We start from the raw sequence: 18,958 nt of genomic DNA, 5'->3' as shown, positions 1-18,958 counted from the left end.
ATGTCTGCCATCATACGTTTTTGGTATGAACTAATAGCTCAAGGTTCTTATGAACTACATAGAATTACCTATAAGGAGGAAATAGGTCCCTAGTGCAATATATCTGTGCCAATAAAAGATACAATCATACTAGCCAAGGGGCTGGTGGCTCATACCTGTAATTCTAGCTACTCAGGAGACTAAGAACTGAGAACGGAGGTTTAAAGCTAGCCTGGACAGTAAAGTCCATGAAACGCTTATCTCCAGATAACAATCAAAAAAACTAAAAGTAGAGCAGTGGCTCAAGTGGTAAAGTGCCAGCCTTGAGCAAGCAAACTAAGGGACTGTGAGCCCAGGTCCTGAGTTCAAGATCATTATGGGCATTTGTGCGCACACACACACAGAGACAGTCAGACAGACAGACAGACAGACAGACAGACAGACACACACACACACACACATACACACACATTATTATACTGCCTTATCTGTCACTTAATAGTTAAAATTATCTTGTCTTTCTAAAGAATGTTCCCAACTGACAGTAATAGTTGGAGATACCCAACCACAGTGCCTTAATAGGCTATTGTCCCAAAAATTTCTCTAAAAGGTTCTCAGTACCCAAGGGGATTCACAAAATTCTGAAGCATAAAGAGATCAGATTCTGTGGGTCTCAGGGTTGTAGTCATGAAAGACGTGTACCCGGAGCCCAGGCCCCTAAAAGACAAATCTCCCCTGCTCCTACGATCAGCCCTAGCAACGACCTTTCCCTCTAAATCTGCCCTAGGAATGTGTGGGAAGGGTGCTGGTAGGAATTGCAGCCCAATGGTGCCAGTTTAAAGAAAGTCATTTCTCATCTAACTTTGCTTAGAGGGCCATTCTGTACTCAATCACATGGGGTCCTCTTCAAAAGCATCTCCCGACCAAGTAGGAGAGCAGGACCTCGGATGTTTCTGTTTTTCTTTTTTTGGGTCCGGTTGTGGGGCCTGAACTCTGTTCCTGGGTGCTGTCCTTCAGCTCTTCAGCTCAAGGCTAGCGCTCTACCACTTGAGTCACAGCGCCACTTCCGGGTTTTTCTTTTTTGCTTATGTGGTGCTGAGGAATCGAACCCAGGGCCTCATGCATGCAAGGCAAGCGCTCTACCACTGAGCCACCTTCCCAGCCCCTCGGATGTTTCTTGAATGGTGGTGCTATGTGTGCTGTATACACACATGATTTACACCGCCACAAACCCTCTTGCTTGGGTACTGACCACCCACCACCTCACTGCGGGGTGGGAGGGGGTTCCTCCTCGACAGGCTGTTTGAAGAGTTTTTCAGGAACTGCTACAGTTTGGAAGTTTATTTGTCAGTGAAGGGAGCTTCCCCCTCTGCTCTCCCTCTTTCTCCTCCCAGTACCCATCTGATAAAGTTACAGAAGGCATCTCAGATTCACAACAAGCCTCACCAGCCCCCCACTGAATAACACATCGTCTGGCAACAGGAGGCGTTTGATTACATTTGGAAGGAATGCCTGCATCAACTCCAGTTGTCCCTGGATTGCAACTGATGGGCCTCACGTGCTGCAGCCAACAGTTTGCCTTCACCCACTTCCCTCTAGGCAATGAACCTTTCTCTGGGAAAACAAGAAACCTACGTGCCATCCTGAGTGAGAGACAAACAGGGGCTGTATCCCAGCATCGCATCCCAGGCGTGGTAAGCAAGAATACACACTGTGGGATTTGCAACAGTAAATCATGCTTCTATCATAGCCAGAGAGAACCTCTTTCAACCACTAACACAACCATATTCAATTTCTCCTGTAAATGTCAACTTGTGTCATACATCCACCATGTTGCTGTCTTCTTTAGCAAACTTTTTCTTCTTTTTGTCAGTCATGAGGCTTGAACTCTGGGCCTGGGCACTGTCCCCCAGTTCTTCAGCTCTAGGCAAGTGCTCTACCACTTGAGCCACAGCACCACTTCCTGTTTTCTGAGTGGTTTGTTAAAGAGTCTCATGGACTTTCTTGCCTGAGATAGCTTTGAACCATGATCATCAGATCTCAGCCTCCTGAGTAGCTAGGATTACAGGTGTGAACCACCAGTGCCCAGTTTAGCAAACTTTTTTTTCCTTTTCTTTTCTTTTTTTTCCCCCTTCTTTTCTTTTTTTTCTTGGTGCTAGTACTTGTAAGGTCCATTCCTGCATGGCGAACAGACCTCGCCCAGTACCTGCGTTACCTAGGCAACTGGGACACCTGGAAAAGGTCACATCTGCATCCGCTGAGGTCACATCTTAATCTGATGTGGCCACACCTTTCCCCCACCTTGTCCCACCTCCTCTTTCCTGGTCCCACTTCCCTTTACCTGAATACACCTTTCCCCACCCCTACCCTATGTAAGGCCTAACCCAGGGCCAGACGCTCTCTTTTGGAGTGCCAACTTTGCCCGGTCCCAGCAGATCTACTGAATAAACTTATCCCTTACCTGAATACCACGTGCATACTGCACTGTTCTTACTCGGCTACCTCTTTTTAAAAACCTAACAGTACTAAGACTTAAACTCAGGACCTGGGTGCTGTCCTTTAGCTTTTTTTGCTCAACATTGGTGCTCTACCAATTTAGCCATGGTTCCATTTCCAGCTTCCTCCCCTCCCCTTTGGGCAGTTAATTGGAGATAAGAGCTTCACAGACTTTCCTACCTAGTCTGGCTTTGAGCCACAAATCTCAGATCTCAGTCTCTGGCGTAGCAAGGATTATAGGTGTGAACCACTGGCACCCACTTCCTTTAGCAAATGTTTGTAACCTCCCTCCTTCCATTCCTGCTTATTTACTCAGTCATTTTTCTGTAGGAAGAACTGTGCTTCTTTAAAGACACCCATGTTCCATTCTCAAGTGCTGAGAACATGACATTTTACATGGCAAGGGAAAATAAAAGTTGCAGATGGACTTAAGTTCATTCCAGCTGATTTGAAATAGGGAAATCTGTGGCTCCCATGAATTACTAAGGTTCATAAATAGGGATGACCTGAATCACCCTGTGGCATATTGAGAAAGATTCTGCCTGACATTGCAGGCATTGAAGATGGGGAAGGAGGCCATGAGCCATGTATGTAATTCATGTAGATTTTTCAGGCCAGACTGAAATGGATTTTTCCTTACAGTTTCCTGGATCTTAGCCTGACGAGACCACTTTCAGATTTTGGATCTCCACATCTATAAGACAATATGTTGTGTTGGGTGCCAGTGGCTCATGCTTGTAATATTAACTACTCAGGAGGCTGGGATCTGGGGTTGAGGTTCAAAGAGAGCCCTGGCAGAAAAGCCCATGAGACTATTGTCTCCAACTAACCAGCTAGAAGTAGAGGTGTAGCTCAAGCGGTAGATTTCTAGCCTTGAGTGGAAGAGCCAAATGAAAGCATGAGACCTTAGTTCAAGGCCAGTACTGGTACACACAAAAAAGAATTAATGAATTTTTGTTGTCACAGCAGCAACAAGGAACCAATGCTGCCTCTGTGGGTCTTCTATGTGCCAGTCCTGATGCCTGATGTCAAGGGGCATTCCTGAAGCAAATGTTTTGCATGTACCCTCAGGTCCAATTAGGGAAATTAATGCTGCTTCAAGTGTTTAAGCAGAGATTATTGAATACAAGTCATTAGTTACGTGGGTGATAGAAAATTAGAGAAACTAACCCAGATATTGGCAAGAGCAGAGATTGCTGTTCTGGTGCTACTAGGCTAGACCAGGGGGACACAGGATGAAGGTTGTGTTATTGGAGCCCAGAGGCCAATGGACCATGGTGGGTCTGTTCAGCAGGAGCTGGAACCATGGAGGGCCCATAACCCCACTAGAGAAGCCTGTTGAGGTAGAAAGGGAAAGAGAGATACATCCAGTTGTCTTCCTCCCTCCTGTTTGCCAGCATCCTTCCAACACTTCCCATTGGCTGCCTAGCTGGAAGTTAGCGATGAGAGTATGGATCTCCTGTACCTGGCATGGTCTCCTGGATGCTTGTTTCTGCCTTATTTGATTGATGACTTGCCTTCATCTGGGTCTCAGCTTGTCTCACATGATCAGATTGTTTCTTTTTCCATCTAAATAGGTGCTCCTCACCTCAGTCTCCACAATTTCCTTATTTTACTTTTTTCATATTTTCTGAGGTGATCTTGGTTCTGTGTTTACTTGTTCAGTATAACCTTTCCTGGTCTGGGAGCTTTTTGAAGCAGGGATTCTGTCTGCGTTCTTGATATATCTTTTTGTTAGCATAGACAGGTGTTTACCAAAATCTGTTTCTTCCTGGGAACAAAGCAGGTCTCATTTCCTTTACAGGTAGGTGTGACAGAGTTCTAGCTGATAGAACTTAAGTGAAAATACAAGGCCCAGCTTCCAGGCATGGCTGTGAAAACCTCCCATGCCCACTCCTGCAAGTTTTCCTCTCCTGTCAGGTACTAACAGGGCCCTAGGGAATGGTGGAGGCACAAGATGAAAGAACTTTGGGCCCTCAAATGACTAAGTGCAAGAGAGTTGCCCCAGCAACCTACATTCCATCCAGAACTGTTAGATGAATAAGAAATAAGTTCTACATTGACTCATTATATTATCCTGACTAACTAAAACAATCCCCAGTGCCAAGAATAGTATCAGGTTCATAATTGGCCTTCAATGAATAGTAAATGAATGATTGAATATTAGCCACACAGCAATAAGGTGTTCAGTGATAGAATATCTTTTTTCCCACCCTCTATGCTCATCAATGAGAGCATAGAGGGAAGGGTTATTTTAACCACTATATACCAAATGCACTTCCATTGTCCCTGAAGTTCAGTAGTTGTTGGATGGAGTTTCTAGGCTGTACAAAGGAAGCAAAGGCTGGCAAAGCAGGATCTGAAATCATGTGTCTTTGTTTTTGTTGTTTGTGTGTATATGCCTCTGTGTGTGTGTTTATGTGTGTTTGTGTTTGTGTGTGTGTGTGTGTTGCCAATACTGGGGCTTGAACTTTGGGCCGTACATTCTTGCTTGTCTCTGCTCAAGGCTGGTATTCTACCATTTGAACCACCCTCCCCACTTCCAGCTTCTTTGCTGGTTAACTGGAGATAGGAGTCTCCTAGATTTGTCTGCTTAGGCTGGCTTCAAACTCTGATCCTTAGTACTCAGCTTCCTGAATAGCTAGGATTATAGCCATAAGCCACTAGCACTGAGTTGTAAATTGTTCTTAATAATGTGTTCTATATTGTTGTCACTATCAATGTTTGCACAGCTTTGTAGAGTTTACAAAGGGCTCTTCACTCGATCCTTCTTTACAACAACTCTGAGAGGTAATTACTATTATGATTCCCATTTTACAGATAATGAGTCTGAATATCTTGCACAATAGCTAGCTTTTTTTTTTTTTTTAAGTGATCAAGATGGGATTCATTCCCTGTTCAATAAGCCTTTTTGAGTGCTTGTAATTGACTAGACCCGCTGGCTGCTGAGGCCAGCGAGGATTGCCTGTGTTCTCAGCTGAGGTGTGTTAGTCAGGCAACTGCTGCTGTGGCTGTGTGGCTTACTGCATGTTTCTGGGTGGTCTTCCAGACCACTCTGAAGTCAGCAACATCAGAGTGAGCCTTTCCTGAACTCTCCCACTTGCCCAGGCTAACAGCCTCGGTGTTCTGAGCCTGCCCTTTTCCATACATTCTTTTCTCCTTCCCATGCCAAGATTTCAGCCAATGAATTAGAGTGGGTTCCAGGCCATTTAGCTCAGTCAGAGATTTGGGTGAAAGTTTCCTCCCACTCACCCCAGGCCTCAGATAACCCTTTGGGGTGTGATCAGCCCATGTGAAGGAGAAGCGGGTGGAGGAAAGCTAAAATCATGGAGATTTTTCAGGCACAAGACTGGAACAAAAGTTTCTGCAGCTGCCACGTTTACTCACATTGGTCTGACTGGATAAAGTATGTCGGTGACAGGTTGGTTGGAAAATTTAGGAGAGAAAGCCAACAGGGACATAACTTGTTTCAACAGAGAAGCCTAAAGCCCCTGGAGAGTGGCTGGCAGGCTGAGTTATTTGTCAGGGCAAATAAGGCCAGCCCTGGTGTCTGAAGGTGCCCCTGGATGAAGAGAAAGGGCAATATGAGATGGCCAGATCTGTACAGGGTCTTAGCCTTTCCCACCCTAGAGACTCACCTCTCTGTGCCTGGCAGTTTTTCTCTGTAAATAAATCCTGGCGGCTCCCCCAGTGCAGGGTGCCCCATGAACAGTGCATCTGAGGTGGGGTGAAAGACAAATATGCCTTTTCATAATAGCTTTACACCTGGAGCAGTGGAGGACGGGTTTATTACCTTGGTAAACAAAAGTGAGAATTCAAGCAAAGTACAAACTTTGCCCAAGGCACTTCTGACAGTGCACCTTGTGTTTTTGAAGTGAACTCAGTTATGCTCAAGATGTGAAGCAACGGGAGGCTGGGCCTGCTTCTTTCTTTTCTTCTTTCTTTTTCTTTTTTTTTTTTTTCTCTCTCTCTTGTCTGCTTTCCAGGGTTTGGAAGTTCTTTGCATGTGTGTGTGTGTGTGTGTGTGTGTGTGTGTGTGTGAGAGAGAGAGAGAGAGAGAGAGAGAGGAGGGAGAGGGAGGGAAAATGAGAAAGAGAGACACAGATACAAAGAGACAGAGAGAGAAAAAAGAGACAAAGAGAAAGAGGGGAAGAAGGGAGGGGGGGGAAGGGAATTTACTTTGGCTCTGGCTTTTCCCAGCATTTTGAAATTGTGCTGTTTAGCATTAAAAAGAATGTGAGCCAATGTATACCATCTCCCAGACATAATGTACTGTTCACAGTTCCTGGTGACAGTTAAGTGTTTGTGGGAGACAGGGTGAACCAGTTTGGGAATCACATAGAGATCTAGGGTTTTCATTAAAATGTACTTAAATTAAACATTTAAAAATAATAAATGTTGATTCATTGCCTATTTTGTGCCAAGTACAGAACCCTAAACTTTCAAGTGACTCTGTTTCATTTAGTCTTCACAACAACATGAGGCAGGGATATTAACTGAAAGGTTTGTGTTACATCAGTGAGTACACAGAAGCCATGGTTACTGAAGTGATTTGGGCCCCAGTGGTCTCCTAATTTAGGCCTTTTTGCACTGTCCTTGGGACTTTTGCTTGTCTGGTGTCCTGTCACTTTGCTTCTCTTTCCAACAACTCCTGTTCCTTCTTCATTTTTCTGCTTCCTCTCTACCTGTGCTTTGGTGAGCCTCTATTCAAAGGATTTTCCCCCTTCTCTCTCTCTTTCTGTTTGTATGCCATAACTGGGGCTTGAACTCAGGGCCTACGTGCCATCCCTTAGCTTTTTCACTCAAGGCTAGTGCTCTACCACTTGAGCCATTCTTCCACTTCCTACATTTTGCTAGGTAATTGGAGATAGAAGTTTTATGGACTTTCCTTTCTGGATTGGCCTTGATCCTCAGGTCTCATCCTCCTGAATAGCAAGAATTAAAGGCATGAGCCACCAGTACTCAGCGGAGTTTCCTATTCTTTACAGCTTCCTAGCCATCTGGACATTCTCTCACCAGCCAGCACCCTGTGTACTCAAGTGCAAAGGCTTTGAAGCAAGTGGAATGTATTTCCCTTTAACATACCCACCCACATCCACCCACATACCCACAAACTCCCCCTTTCCCCATACAAACACAAGCCTGGAAACAAAGCTGATGGCAGAAATGAAGCAAGAGCACACCTCAGGTTTAGCCAGTTCTTCAAATTCCTCTGCATCTTTCTGTTCCCAGTGTGAATAAATCAGATCAGTTTTAGCAAAAGCATCTAAACTTTTGTGATTCTCTTCCCAAACAAGCCTTTGAGCCTGGAGAACTTTGTCCATCTCTACATGTTTGTCCCTCCAACGTTCAGCCAGAGCTTGCCTGTCTCATGAGGCCAGTGACATTTTAACTCTTTCACCCACAGATAAATTCCCAAGTTTCTGAAATAAGAAGAAGTTCATGTGCGGGGAAGGTGGCTCTGTGGTAGAGTGCTTGCCTCACATGCATGAGGCGCTGGGTTCAATTCCTCAGCATCACATAAACAGAAGAAGTTGGAAGTGGTGCTGTGGCTCAAGTGGTAGAGCGCTAGCCTTGAGCTGAAAAGCTGAGGGACAGTGCCTAGGCCCAGAGTTCAGGCCCCATAACCACCACCACCACCAACAACAACAAAGTTTATTTTTGCAAGCAATCTCAAGGAAAGTACGAGCTTGCACCAGTCTCCACAGATAAAGAATTCCTGGAGGAAACTTATTAAATGTGAAAGTGATGTCATGAATGCATTGTCAGCTCAGCCGTTTTAAGGCACCATTGCACTGTTTGCTTGGGCTGTGCAGGATTTCAAAAGAAAGCCCAGTCTCCTTCTTCCAACTCCCCTTCCTCCATCAACCCCTACCACTGATGTCTCTTTAATTGCAGTCCTAAAGGATTGCCTTTGGCTTTATTTATTGCAAGCTTTTAAAAAATTATTGGAACACAAATACTTTGTGCAGTTGCAAATGGCTTAAACATGATTCTCATGCTACTGCTCTTAAGGGGAAAGAAACAGGGATCTCTGGGCTGGGAGATAAGTTTGGTCAAGGATGCTTGCTTTGGAGATGCTGCTGAAAACCCAGAGGAACCAGTAGTGAAATGCTAGCCCTTAAATGACTGGAAAATCACCCTTAACCCCCTTCCCTGCCTCTCACTGACGCTCACAGTAGAATAAGCTAGGCCAAAGCTAACACAGCCAGTCAGTAACAGGCCTCCTCAACTCCTTGGCCAGGGCTCAAAGCTTTCCATGGTGTCTATTAGTCCCAGAGAAAAAGACAAAGACCCAGAGGTAAAGACAAAAAAACTGGCCTTCCATCTTGGCATAGATCCACTAATCCTGGCTTTTCATCACTGCTTGTCAATAAATATCCATCAATGGAGTCCATGGAAAGAAATGTTCCTCCTGACCAAAATGGAAAGAGGAGACTCATTCCAAAATAACATATTTAGTACATCTTTACTTCGTCATTGTTTTAGACTAGATAAGCATGGATTAAAAAGAAATTTATATCCCTTTCTAACTTAGAATTAAAAAGAAATTTATATCTCTTTCTCACTTAGAATTTCATTCCCATTAGCTTTTAAAATTTCCTTGTTGATGACTTCCAGGTGCTATGAGTCCCTGGCATTAAGAAGTACACGTAGGTTGGGCACCAGTGGCTCATGCCTATAATCCTAGCGTTCAGGAGGGTGAGATCTGAGAATCATGATTTGAAGCCAGCCTGGGCAGAAAAGTACATGACAGTCATATCTCAAATTAATAATATATACATACAGGCACAGATACACAGACCCCCACACACAGACCCCCCCCCCCCCCCACACACACACTCACATACACATATACACACACACATGCTCAGGGACAGAGCTCAGGCATTGAGTTCAATAATAGCAAGAAAGAAAGAAAGAAAGAAAGAAAGAAAGAAAGAAAGAAAGAAAGAAAGAAAGAAAGAAAGAAAGAAAGGAAGGAAGGAAGGAAGGAAGGAAGGAAGGAAGGAAGGAAGGAAGGAAGGAAGGAAGGAAGGAAAAAGGAAAGAAAGAACTAGAGAAAGAAAGAAAGGAAGGAAAGAAGAAAGAAGGGAAGAAAGGAAGGGAAAGAAGAAAAGAAAGGAAGAAAGAAAGGAAAAAGAAAGAAAGAAGAGTGCACTTATCCCATAGCTAAAGACTAAACTGGAGTAACTGAGAGATCTTTGAATATTTATTAGATCTAGAAGGAGCTTTGTGTTGCTCTGGACCATATTCTAGATGAAGGGACTGAGTAGTTAATTCTAGGCTACTCAGTTCCTTAATGGATTACATGCCAGAAGAAAGAAAGCTCCTTCCATTTCATAATTACAATACACGTCCCCTTGTAATACTGAGATGATTATTATTATGAAATACATGGATGATGCCCAACTTCAGGGGGCAGAAGACTTATTGCAACCTGGTTAATCCACAGTAGTCTGCATGAGGTGTGGACCACGAATTATCCTCACCATCTAGTATCACATGGAAAAGCCAGTGCCCAGAAGTCAAGAGGAAATTTCCAAGCTTATAGGATGAATTGGCCAAGACTCTGTGGCAACTCATTGTCTCATTGTCATTAGCTAAGGAATCAGGATATGCGTCTCATCCTTTCCCTCTCTCTAACCATTTGGGTGACCTTGGACAAGTTCCCTCCTCTCTGCATCTCAGATATAAGATTTCTAAGAATATCTCAGCTCTGAATGCCTCTAGGTTTTGTAAGGCTAAGGAGTATTTTGTGTCTAAAACATGATTGTGAAAAGCCAGAAATCAACTGCCACTTTCACACACCTCCAGAATTCTCAGACTGGAAAGGATCAATGAGCTCCTCTTCAAAGATATAAAGTGTCTTTGGTGATTTGTATTAAAAATGATGAAAATAAATTTCCCCCCACAATTTTCTTTTTAATCTCAGTGTCTGTAATCACTTGTCTGTGCACAAGAACAAGCATACAACACAAGTAACTGATAACAGACACATGAGAAACTTGGAAGGATGGTATCTTCATCATTTCATAAGAAAATGACATGATATTTGTTGAATATTCCGCATGCCATTCAGTTTCTATATACTCTCTTATTTAAGATCTGTAAATGGGGCTGTAGATATAGCTTCCTGATAGAGCACTTGCTTAACATGCATAGGGCCCTGTAGTTCCATCTCTGCCATCCCCCTACCTTAAATCTATTAACAGTCTATTTTATCATATCCTTTTGACAGAAGAAAAATTGAAGCTCAAGAGATGAAATAATTTTCCCAGTACATATATATCAAACTGGTACAGAATGAATCTTATTTGCAATCAGCTTTCTGATGCCCAAACTCAATATTTTCCACAGTGTTAAGTTGCACATACAGAAATAGACGTATTTTTTTGGTAGAAAATGACAATCACAATATTTTATTGGACACCACAAAGAACAACACTTTGGTTTTCTTGGGCTGCAAAATTTGAGTATCTGTAAAATAGGTCAAAGGATTATCAGCCATAGTTGGACTTATGCCAATAATTTAGGAGAGACAGAATACTTTTTCTAGAATTACTCCAACTAGAAATAGTTACTATGTTCATGAGATCAAAGGCCATGTGGCCTTGACTTTGGAATTCATGTTATTTCACACATTTACCAGACTTTTATGTTGACCCCTCTCTAGTTATTATGAGGTTCAAAGAGTGGAAGCATGTCTGAGGTCAGCAACAGAGCATGGGGCAGAGCTGGAACTGACACCAAGTCTCCTGGCTCTGGGCTCAGTGCTCTTTTGCTTGCCTTGGTAGTAAGAAAAGTTAGTCTAGAAGGAAAAGAAGTATGGCCCAGTGGATAGATAGAAGCACACATCCTCATAATATAGTGCTTCATGGTTATGCTGTGCTGACTGGGTGAAAGAATCCATCTTTGCTATAGCCAATTATACTGAATGCTTGTGTCTGGAATATCTTCCCATTCTCTCCCCTTCTGCTGGTAGGACCAGCAGTGGTCCTACCCTGAGATACCTGTTGAAGGAAAGGCCTCTTCCAGGAATGAATGAGTGACCTAGAAACTCAATTTGAAACAAAATTACCTTTTGATAAAGTTGAAGGAGAGTTGATGACAATGGACATTTTAATTCCTAGGTAGCTACTCTACCATTCTTTGCAGACTGGAAGTTTACATTGCCAGTGCTCCATAATCAAGATTGTATTACTGGACAAGAGACTTGCCAAGTATGTATCACCTGAAAGCCATCAGCATGCTCTCTGGGAGCAGTAAATACTAACAATGTAACACACCCCTGGACAAGCCTGCTTTTCTTCCCAGCCCAGACAGATGCCTCACCCTGGGTGGAACTCTATTCTGCGGGTCTCTCTGAGTAGAGGGCTGAGCCTGACTCAAGGGAAGAGTTCCCACACAGGTGCCAAGCATGCAATTAGTGTTTAACACTTTGTGTGTGTGTGTGTGTGTGTGTGAGAGAGAGGGGGTGGGAGAGAGACCCTTATTTGGAGACAAGATCTCCCCATGTAGCACTGTCTGGCCTTGAACTCACAACCTTCCTGCCTTAGCCTTCTGAGCTGGGGCTATAGAATGCCACCACAAGTAACTAACTTTTTATACGAACAATGGAATATACCTTTTAAACTATACTTTTGCATGTAGAAAACCTAAACTCTTTTAATTTTCAATGTGGCTGTCACCTTCTAGTTATCAAATTAGAATAAAAATCCAAGTTTGGTTTTCTTTTTTTTTTTTTAATTTTATTTTATTTTATTTGAGAACATACTGTACAGAGGGGTTACAATTACATGGGCAGGATAATGCATACATTTCTTACCAAGCATTGCAGCCTCCTCCTTTGTTTACCCTTCACCTCCCTTCCAAGTTTGGTTTTCAAATCCAAAAATTTGGTGCTGTGGAGTACTATAGGTTGTTGACTACAGGGCAATTGGACTTGCCCTATTCCACTATATGTTAGGACTACAGGAAATTAAAAACCTCTGTCTTATATGTAATCTGCCAAACTTTAAATATGCACATGGAAAGAAGAAAGGGAAGTTAAAGAAAAATATGGAAAAACTAAATGTGTAGAAGAAAAATGATGAGAAATCAAAGTTGCTGCATTAACAGCAAGGTCAGATGCCTAGAACATCCAAGGGAAACGCCATAGCAGCAAGGTCAAACACCTATATTTGCTTCTGCGGCATTGAACCTCTGAGCAGACAAACTCAAGCGTTTTACTATTCATGCAAGATGGAAAAGTATCCATCTTACGTTCAATGCGTCATTAAGTATCCATTATGGATATTATACAAATGATCCGTATAAGCTAAACTATGAGAGGGTATTGTAATATTTTACTTTATGGCTAGTCTTGGAGGAGATGACTTTATCTCATCCAAACTGTCATTCACAGATGAGGAAATTAAAGCTCCACTAAGAGAAATCCTCTAGTTTTAAACTGATACTAGTAGATGTGAGAAGAGCCCCCCCCATACACTGTGTCTTCCCATCCATGAAGCATTAGGACTCTTTGGTGTGAGTTTTCATCCCAGTGTTTTGTCAGAACCCACAACACTCCACATCTCAGCTGTTGGATGCTAAAGCAAGGCAGCAGGAGTTTGGTTAGCTGAGGCTCTACTGGCCCTGATGTGCTGTTGCTGGACCTAGTGAATATCCCAATCTTCCTGGTACTTTAGTCCAAGTTCATTAACATTTTTCACTCTTGCGACACAGAGCTATCTTTTCCACCAGCCCCTGCTACATCTCAAAGTACCCTAGACAGGGACTCTATAATAGTTCTTTCTTGTTTCAACTCCAAAGGGGAAAAGGAATCCAGAGATTGAAGTAGGAGTAACTAAGGTGATTAATTTCCCATTCTTATTCAGCAATTCCCATTCATGAATGTTTCCCTCAGAATAGAATGTCACCAGGGTAGAGGGCCTCTAGCAACATTCTAGTTGGATTTCCTTTTGTCCTGGATGAAATTGAGGACCTGGAAGGGGAGTAGCTTTGAACTGATTCAGTATAAACTGTGTGCCTGAGGGAACAAAGATGCGGCTGGAGAATACTTCTTTCATGGTATTGATAGCCTATGACTTGGTGATCCATGTTTCTACATTCCAGTATTTAACTTGTCTTCAAGTTTATTGGAACTAACAGGAAAAAAAGAAAGTGAAGATGTTCGGGGTTTGCACTATATGCTAGCATTTCGTATTTATCTGCTTTGTATGTCATTGGGAACAAAACACCATCTAGTATTGCTTCCAGATGACAATTTATGCAAGCATTTCAATTTGTATAGATATTAACATTTTATTTTTTCTCAAACTCCAAAATCTATATTGTAGTAATCTACTATGACAAGCCAAAAGGAAAAAAGAGAGTTTTGAAAATGTAATTGTATATTTATATATACATCTTAATATTTTTAATACCACGAACTAATATATGTTACATGTGGAAAGTTATAGAATTGAAATATAAAAGAAGACAACTTGCAATCGCTTCTTACAAAGATAATGTTGTTTCTATGACAATGTTATGTTTGTCTTATCTTTTTTCTATGCAATTATATGTTTATATATACATATATATACTGTTTATGCAACCATAATTTTGTGAACAAATTATCAAATGGTCTATAGGCACAGTGAGATGCAATTATGAGCAAAACATGGCCTGGTCATCAAGTTCCTTATACTCTAAACTTGGCAGAGTAGATAAAATCACAGGCTCTTTTAGGTCAGGTGAAATGTTTGTTCTCCTACTAGTCTTGTTACCAGATAAAGCCTAAGTCCCTATCACTAATTTTTATAGTCTTAGCAAGTTTAAATCACAGTTTTCTTAAACTTGTCTACATTTATTTCGATCCATGAAAGTCTTAGTCACTGTACTTCTAGAACTCAATGAGCACCTGTGTGGAATGGCAGAGTCCAGTTCCCAGGAATCATAAAAATAAACCTTTCCAGCAGCAGGTGCTGCCAATAGTGATACAAGTAGCAATAGACCCTGACTGTAGGAATAGAGGCCTTCCTTATGTCAGAGTCCCTGAAGCAAGAGGAGACACTTCCACAGATATCATCAGCTTTCTTCTCCTAAACACCTGCCATAGCTAACACACACACACACACACACACACACACACACACACACACTGGTGAGGTAGGGTGAAGCTGAGACTCAGAAACATGAAACTGCTTAACAGGCTGGGCATAAAAGAGGCAGAGCAGAATCAGGTGTTATAATTCCAGTCCTGCACTCTTGCTACTTTTCTTTACCTCTAGTAAAGGTATGGCTGAGTTGGCTGAAGAATCTGAATGGTCCAAAGACACACACACACACACACACACACACACACACACACACACGCACACACCTTAAAAACCCTGTGTGAATACCCTATAAAAACAGACAATCCTAAGCAAATGCTTCCAGGCATTCTGTAAGTGCTCTCACCTGGGAAGGATCTGCCTCATCTTGTGGTACATGAACCCTTGTTGGGGCCTGATTCATAGTTGAATATTATTTTATGTCCAGACCACCCACAGAAAAAGACTGTCTCCAGACAGGCTAGGATCCCTGCCACTGGGACTTTCCTGCCCTGCATCACACATGACCCAGGGGCATGATCTCCCCACCAGACAGGGTCAAGAGGCTCAACATGCTGAATCCCAGACAATGCTCAGTGAATACCTCTAAAGAGCAAGATGCTGGGCTAGCCTGTATGGGGCAGAGATTACATAACCTCTACCTTCTAGAAAGCATGCCATTAACAGTAGGGTAATATAATAACATCATGTCCATAATACATTTTATGATTCATGGGCATTGTCTTACCTGACTAACAATAGCCTTATATAAGTCTTATATAATCACCTTTACCAGATGAAAATGTTTGGATTCTGAGAAGTTCGCTGACTAGGCCTAGATTAGACACACAGTGAATATTGCAGTTTGGTTCTATAAATTCCAGTTCTTCTGACTTTAAAACCAAGTAGCCCACTTTCTCCATTTTCCATCTCAATATGATACATGCTTTCAATTCCTTGTGTGAGTATCGTAAAAGTTCATTATCCTCATTTAACTGGTGAGAAACTAGGCTCCAAAAGGTGATGAGAGAGTTATTTGAGGTCACCAGGGATCTTCTGGTTTCAAGGCCTGGTATTCCTCCTCCTCACTTGGCCCCAGCTGTGAGAAAGCAATGGTGAAGAAACAAGAGTCACAAAGATTCAAAGCAAGTTATATGTGTCCATGAGGGCTCCAGACAAATGCTCTGGGTACCTCTGCTAAGAAATACCCTGGAAGAGCCATTGCCCTTGCCCAGTGTGTGGGTGTATTGTGTGTTTTGAGGTCCAGCCAGCTTCCTCTTAGGTGTTATTGCCTGTGATCTCCCCTGAACTAAAGGCTAGGACATCACTTTCTAGTGACCATGTGCAGCTGTAGTTTGACAATACAGCTTTGTGAAGAAAAATGTGAAATCAGTGACAGACAGGGAGAAATCTGGTTAAGGAAACATAGAAATAAATGAGCACTGGCATTGTCCACTGCCTGCTCTTGACAAGGGCTGTCCAGCATTTACAGGACACTGGCCTGCTCCATCCACCATGGACAGAGCACTCTGATTTTACAGTCCTTGCTTCAGAGACACTCTGAGGGGGAATAAAAGGCAGAGACAACTAGGCAACTGCTCCAGAAACCCAATGAGTTACAGGGGGCCTTTAAAATTGGCCTTAGGTCAGGAAGGAGACACATACTGAAGAAACAGTTCTGAAGGAATGAATCAGTCTTGGAGATTAGATGGTGAAAGAAAGGAAAATGAAGGGAGGAGCTTAGTAACTGAAGTATTAAAAGGCCAAAATGCCATCCTGGAGATCAGGACCACAGAAGAAGAGTGTGGATGATCATAATTCTTCATATATCTGCAGCTTTGAGGTGAGCCTCCAACTCTACTCTCATAATTCACAGACATTATTTTAGGTACCGCTGGCCTTAAAGGCAGAGTTCGGAGGTGTTTGGGAGAAGTGGGAGAGAGCTACCTTAAGAACTCGTGGTAAGCACAAGAAGAAGTCTGAGTAGAAGCAAATTGGCTCTCTCAGTCCCCTTATAGCTAATATCATGGATTTCTTGGTAAAAGGTCCCAGTGTCACACTGGCAGGGTCACGTGGAATGACTTGGGGATTTGGGAAAGAGGATCCCTCATCTCCCATCCTTCTCTAGAAAAAAGTTATCTTGGAGAAAAACGGTTTAAATTGTAATACATTATTTATAGCTAAATTAGCATCTAATATGTCATGGGTATAACAAATAACTTTGTAACTGGAATTAAATACTTAACAATTTGAGACGTTAGATAGCATTGTGAAGGAAGTACCAACTGAAAAATAACCTAGTGATTTTTTTCAGATCAAATTATAAAGCACCCTGAGAGCTCTAGCATCCTTTCGAGATGTCTTTAGAGGGGACTAGAGGTAGGAAAAGGCAAGATAAGAATTGCAGCTGGGGCTGGGAAGGTGGCTCAGTGGTAGAGTGCTTGCCTTGCATGCATGAGGCCCTGGGTTCGATTCCTCAGCACCACATAAGCAAAAAGAAAAAAGCCGGAAGTGGTGCTGTGGCTCAAGTGGTAGAGCGCTAACCTTGAGCTGAAGAGCTGAGGGACAGCACCCAGGCCCAGAGTTCAAGCCTCATGACCGGACCCCCCCCCCAAAAAAAAAAAGAAATGTACTCATTACCTTGCTCATGTAATTGTAACCCCTCTGTACAGTATTTTCACAAAAAAAAGAATTAAAAATAAAGCTATCATATATCCAAAAAAACATTAAAAAAAAGAATTACAGCTATCAGCCAGCTCCTCACCTTATTCCAATCTCAGCAGAAGTGAGATTAGCTGAGATACAGACCTCTGCACCTGCACTGTGAGGGGGTGCAGATGTACCCCCTGCTGATGCGGAGGGTGCAGTGAGGGACCAGATATGCTGGGTCTCACACAGGATCTGTTTTGTTGCCTTCTTGGCTATCAGCCGCTTAATATCCCTCAACAGGTAACCTTTTCAGTATCAAGTCCAAAACTGCACAGGCCATTGACTTAGGTTCAATAAAATACAGCTGTTCTTTAAGATCCTGGCGCTTTCCTGATCTCATGGCAGGATCTCAGAGACCATCTGGGGGTAGATAATGGAAGAAGCACAGATGGCAAGTAGAACCAGTCTCTGAGTGATGACAGAGTCTGTCACTTACAACCTACACTACAACAATCTTTGTCAACTTTGTGTCACTGCAAATGGGAATGATGAATCGTATGCTCTGGAGGGGGAAAGAGGGAAGCTGCATATTATGATTGACAAAACTCTGAACAAATGCAAGTTTAGTTTGGAGACAGAGTCTTGCTATATCTAGGCTGGTCTCTACCTCTTAGACTTCAACAGACCTTCTAATTCAGCCTCCTAAGTAACTGGGACTACAGATGTGTACCATCATACTTAGTGAGGTATTTTATTTCATGAACAGAAGGAAAGGAAGGAAGGAAGGAGGAAAGGAAGGAGGGAGGGAGTAAGGGAGGAAAAGAGGAAGGAAAGAAGGAAGGAAGGAAGGAAGGAAGGAAGGAAGGAAGGAAGGAAGGAAGGAAGGAAGGAAGGAAGGAAGGAAGGAAGGAAGGAAGGAAGGAAGAAAGGAAGGAAAGAAGGAAGGAGAGAAGGAAGAATGAAGGATTCAGTGCTTCTTCGAATATGTTGAAAAATACACTAACTGCACATCAAATTCCTGATTTTTCTATCTTGTTTTATCTGTATTCACACTTGTAAGTGGTTACTGGACAGTAAATCTGACAAGTTGGCAATATCCATATAATGTTGTGCTGTAATTTGTGTGATATGGGTCAATATTTCTTTGAAAAAGCAGGATGTTTTTGAGCTATTGCATACATTACTAAAGAACTCACAAAAATAAAAAATATGCTTTGGAAGTTATTGCTCTCATTTTATTTTTATTAACAAGGTAACTGAGTAAGTTCCCTATAATGTTGATACTTTATAACACTTCTGTAATCCTGCCTCCAAATGAGTAGAAAATTCTGATGTGAGAAGCCTAAAATAATCAAAGAAAGGTATGTGGAGAAAATTGGCGATTGCAGTCCAAACCATAACATTGTATTCATTCAAAATATGAAGTCAAGGGATTGGGAAGTTAGCTCAGTGGTAGAGTGCTTGCCTTGCATGCATGAGGCCCTGGGTTTGATTCCTCAGCACTACATAAACAGAAAAAAAGCTGGAAGTGGTGCTGTGGCTCAAGTGGTAGGGTGCTAGCCTTGAGCTGAAGAGCTGAGGGACAGCGCCCAGGCCCAGAGTTCAGCCCCATGACTGACAAAAAAAAAAAAAATCTGAAGTCATATGATAGTAAAATCTGACATGAACATGGAAGAGTCATTGTTTCATGAAAAAGAAAAAGATTATATAGTCACCTATATTATACATCTATAATCATTTTCCTCCATATA

At 42.4% G+C, this 18,958-nt stretch overlaps 1 long non-coding RNA gene across 1 annotated transcript; it reads left to right on the top strand.

Moving 5' to 3' along the window:
* Positions 1-1,376: 1,376 nt before the first annotated feature.
* LOC122099279 lies at positions 1,377-18,489 on the top strand. Its single transcript, XR_006145900.1, has 3 exons — positions 1,377-1,670; positions 13,470-13,473; positions 18,460-18,489. It is a non-coding gene; the product is annotated as an uncharacterized LOC122099279 (long non-coding RNA).
* The last annotated feature ends 469 nt before the right edge of the window (positions 18,490-18,958 follow it).

The sequence above is a fragment of the Dipodomys spectabilis genome, unplaced genomic scaffold (genome assembly GCF_019054845.1).
Source record: "Dipodomys spectabilis isolate Male_0828 unplaced genomic scaffold, ASM1905484v1 ptg000017l, whole genome shotgun sequence".
NCBI lineage: Eukaryota > Metazoa > Chordata > Mammalia > Rodentia > Heteromyidae > Dipodomys > Dipodomys spectabilis.
This window is presented reverse-complemented; position numbering and strand designations above follow the sequence as displayed.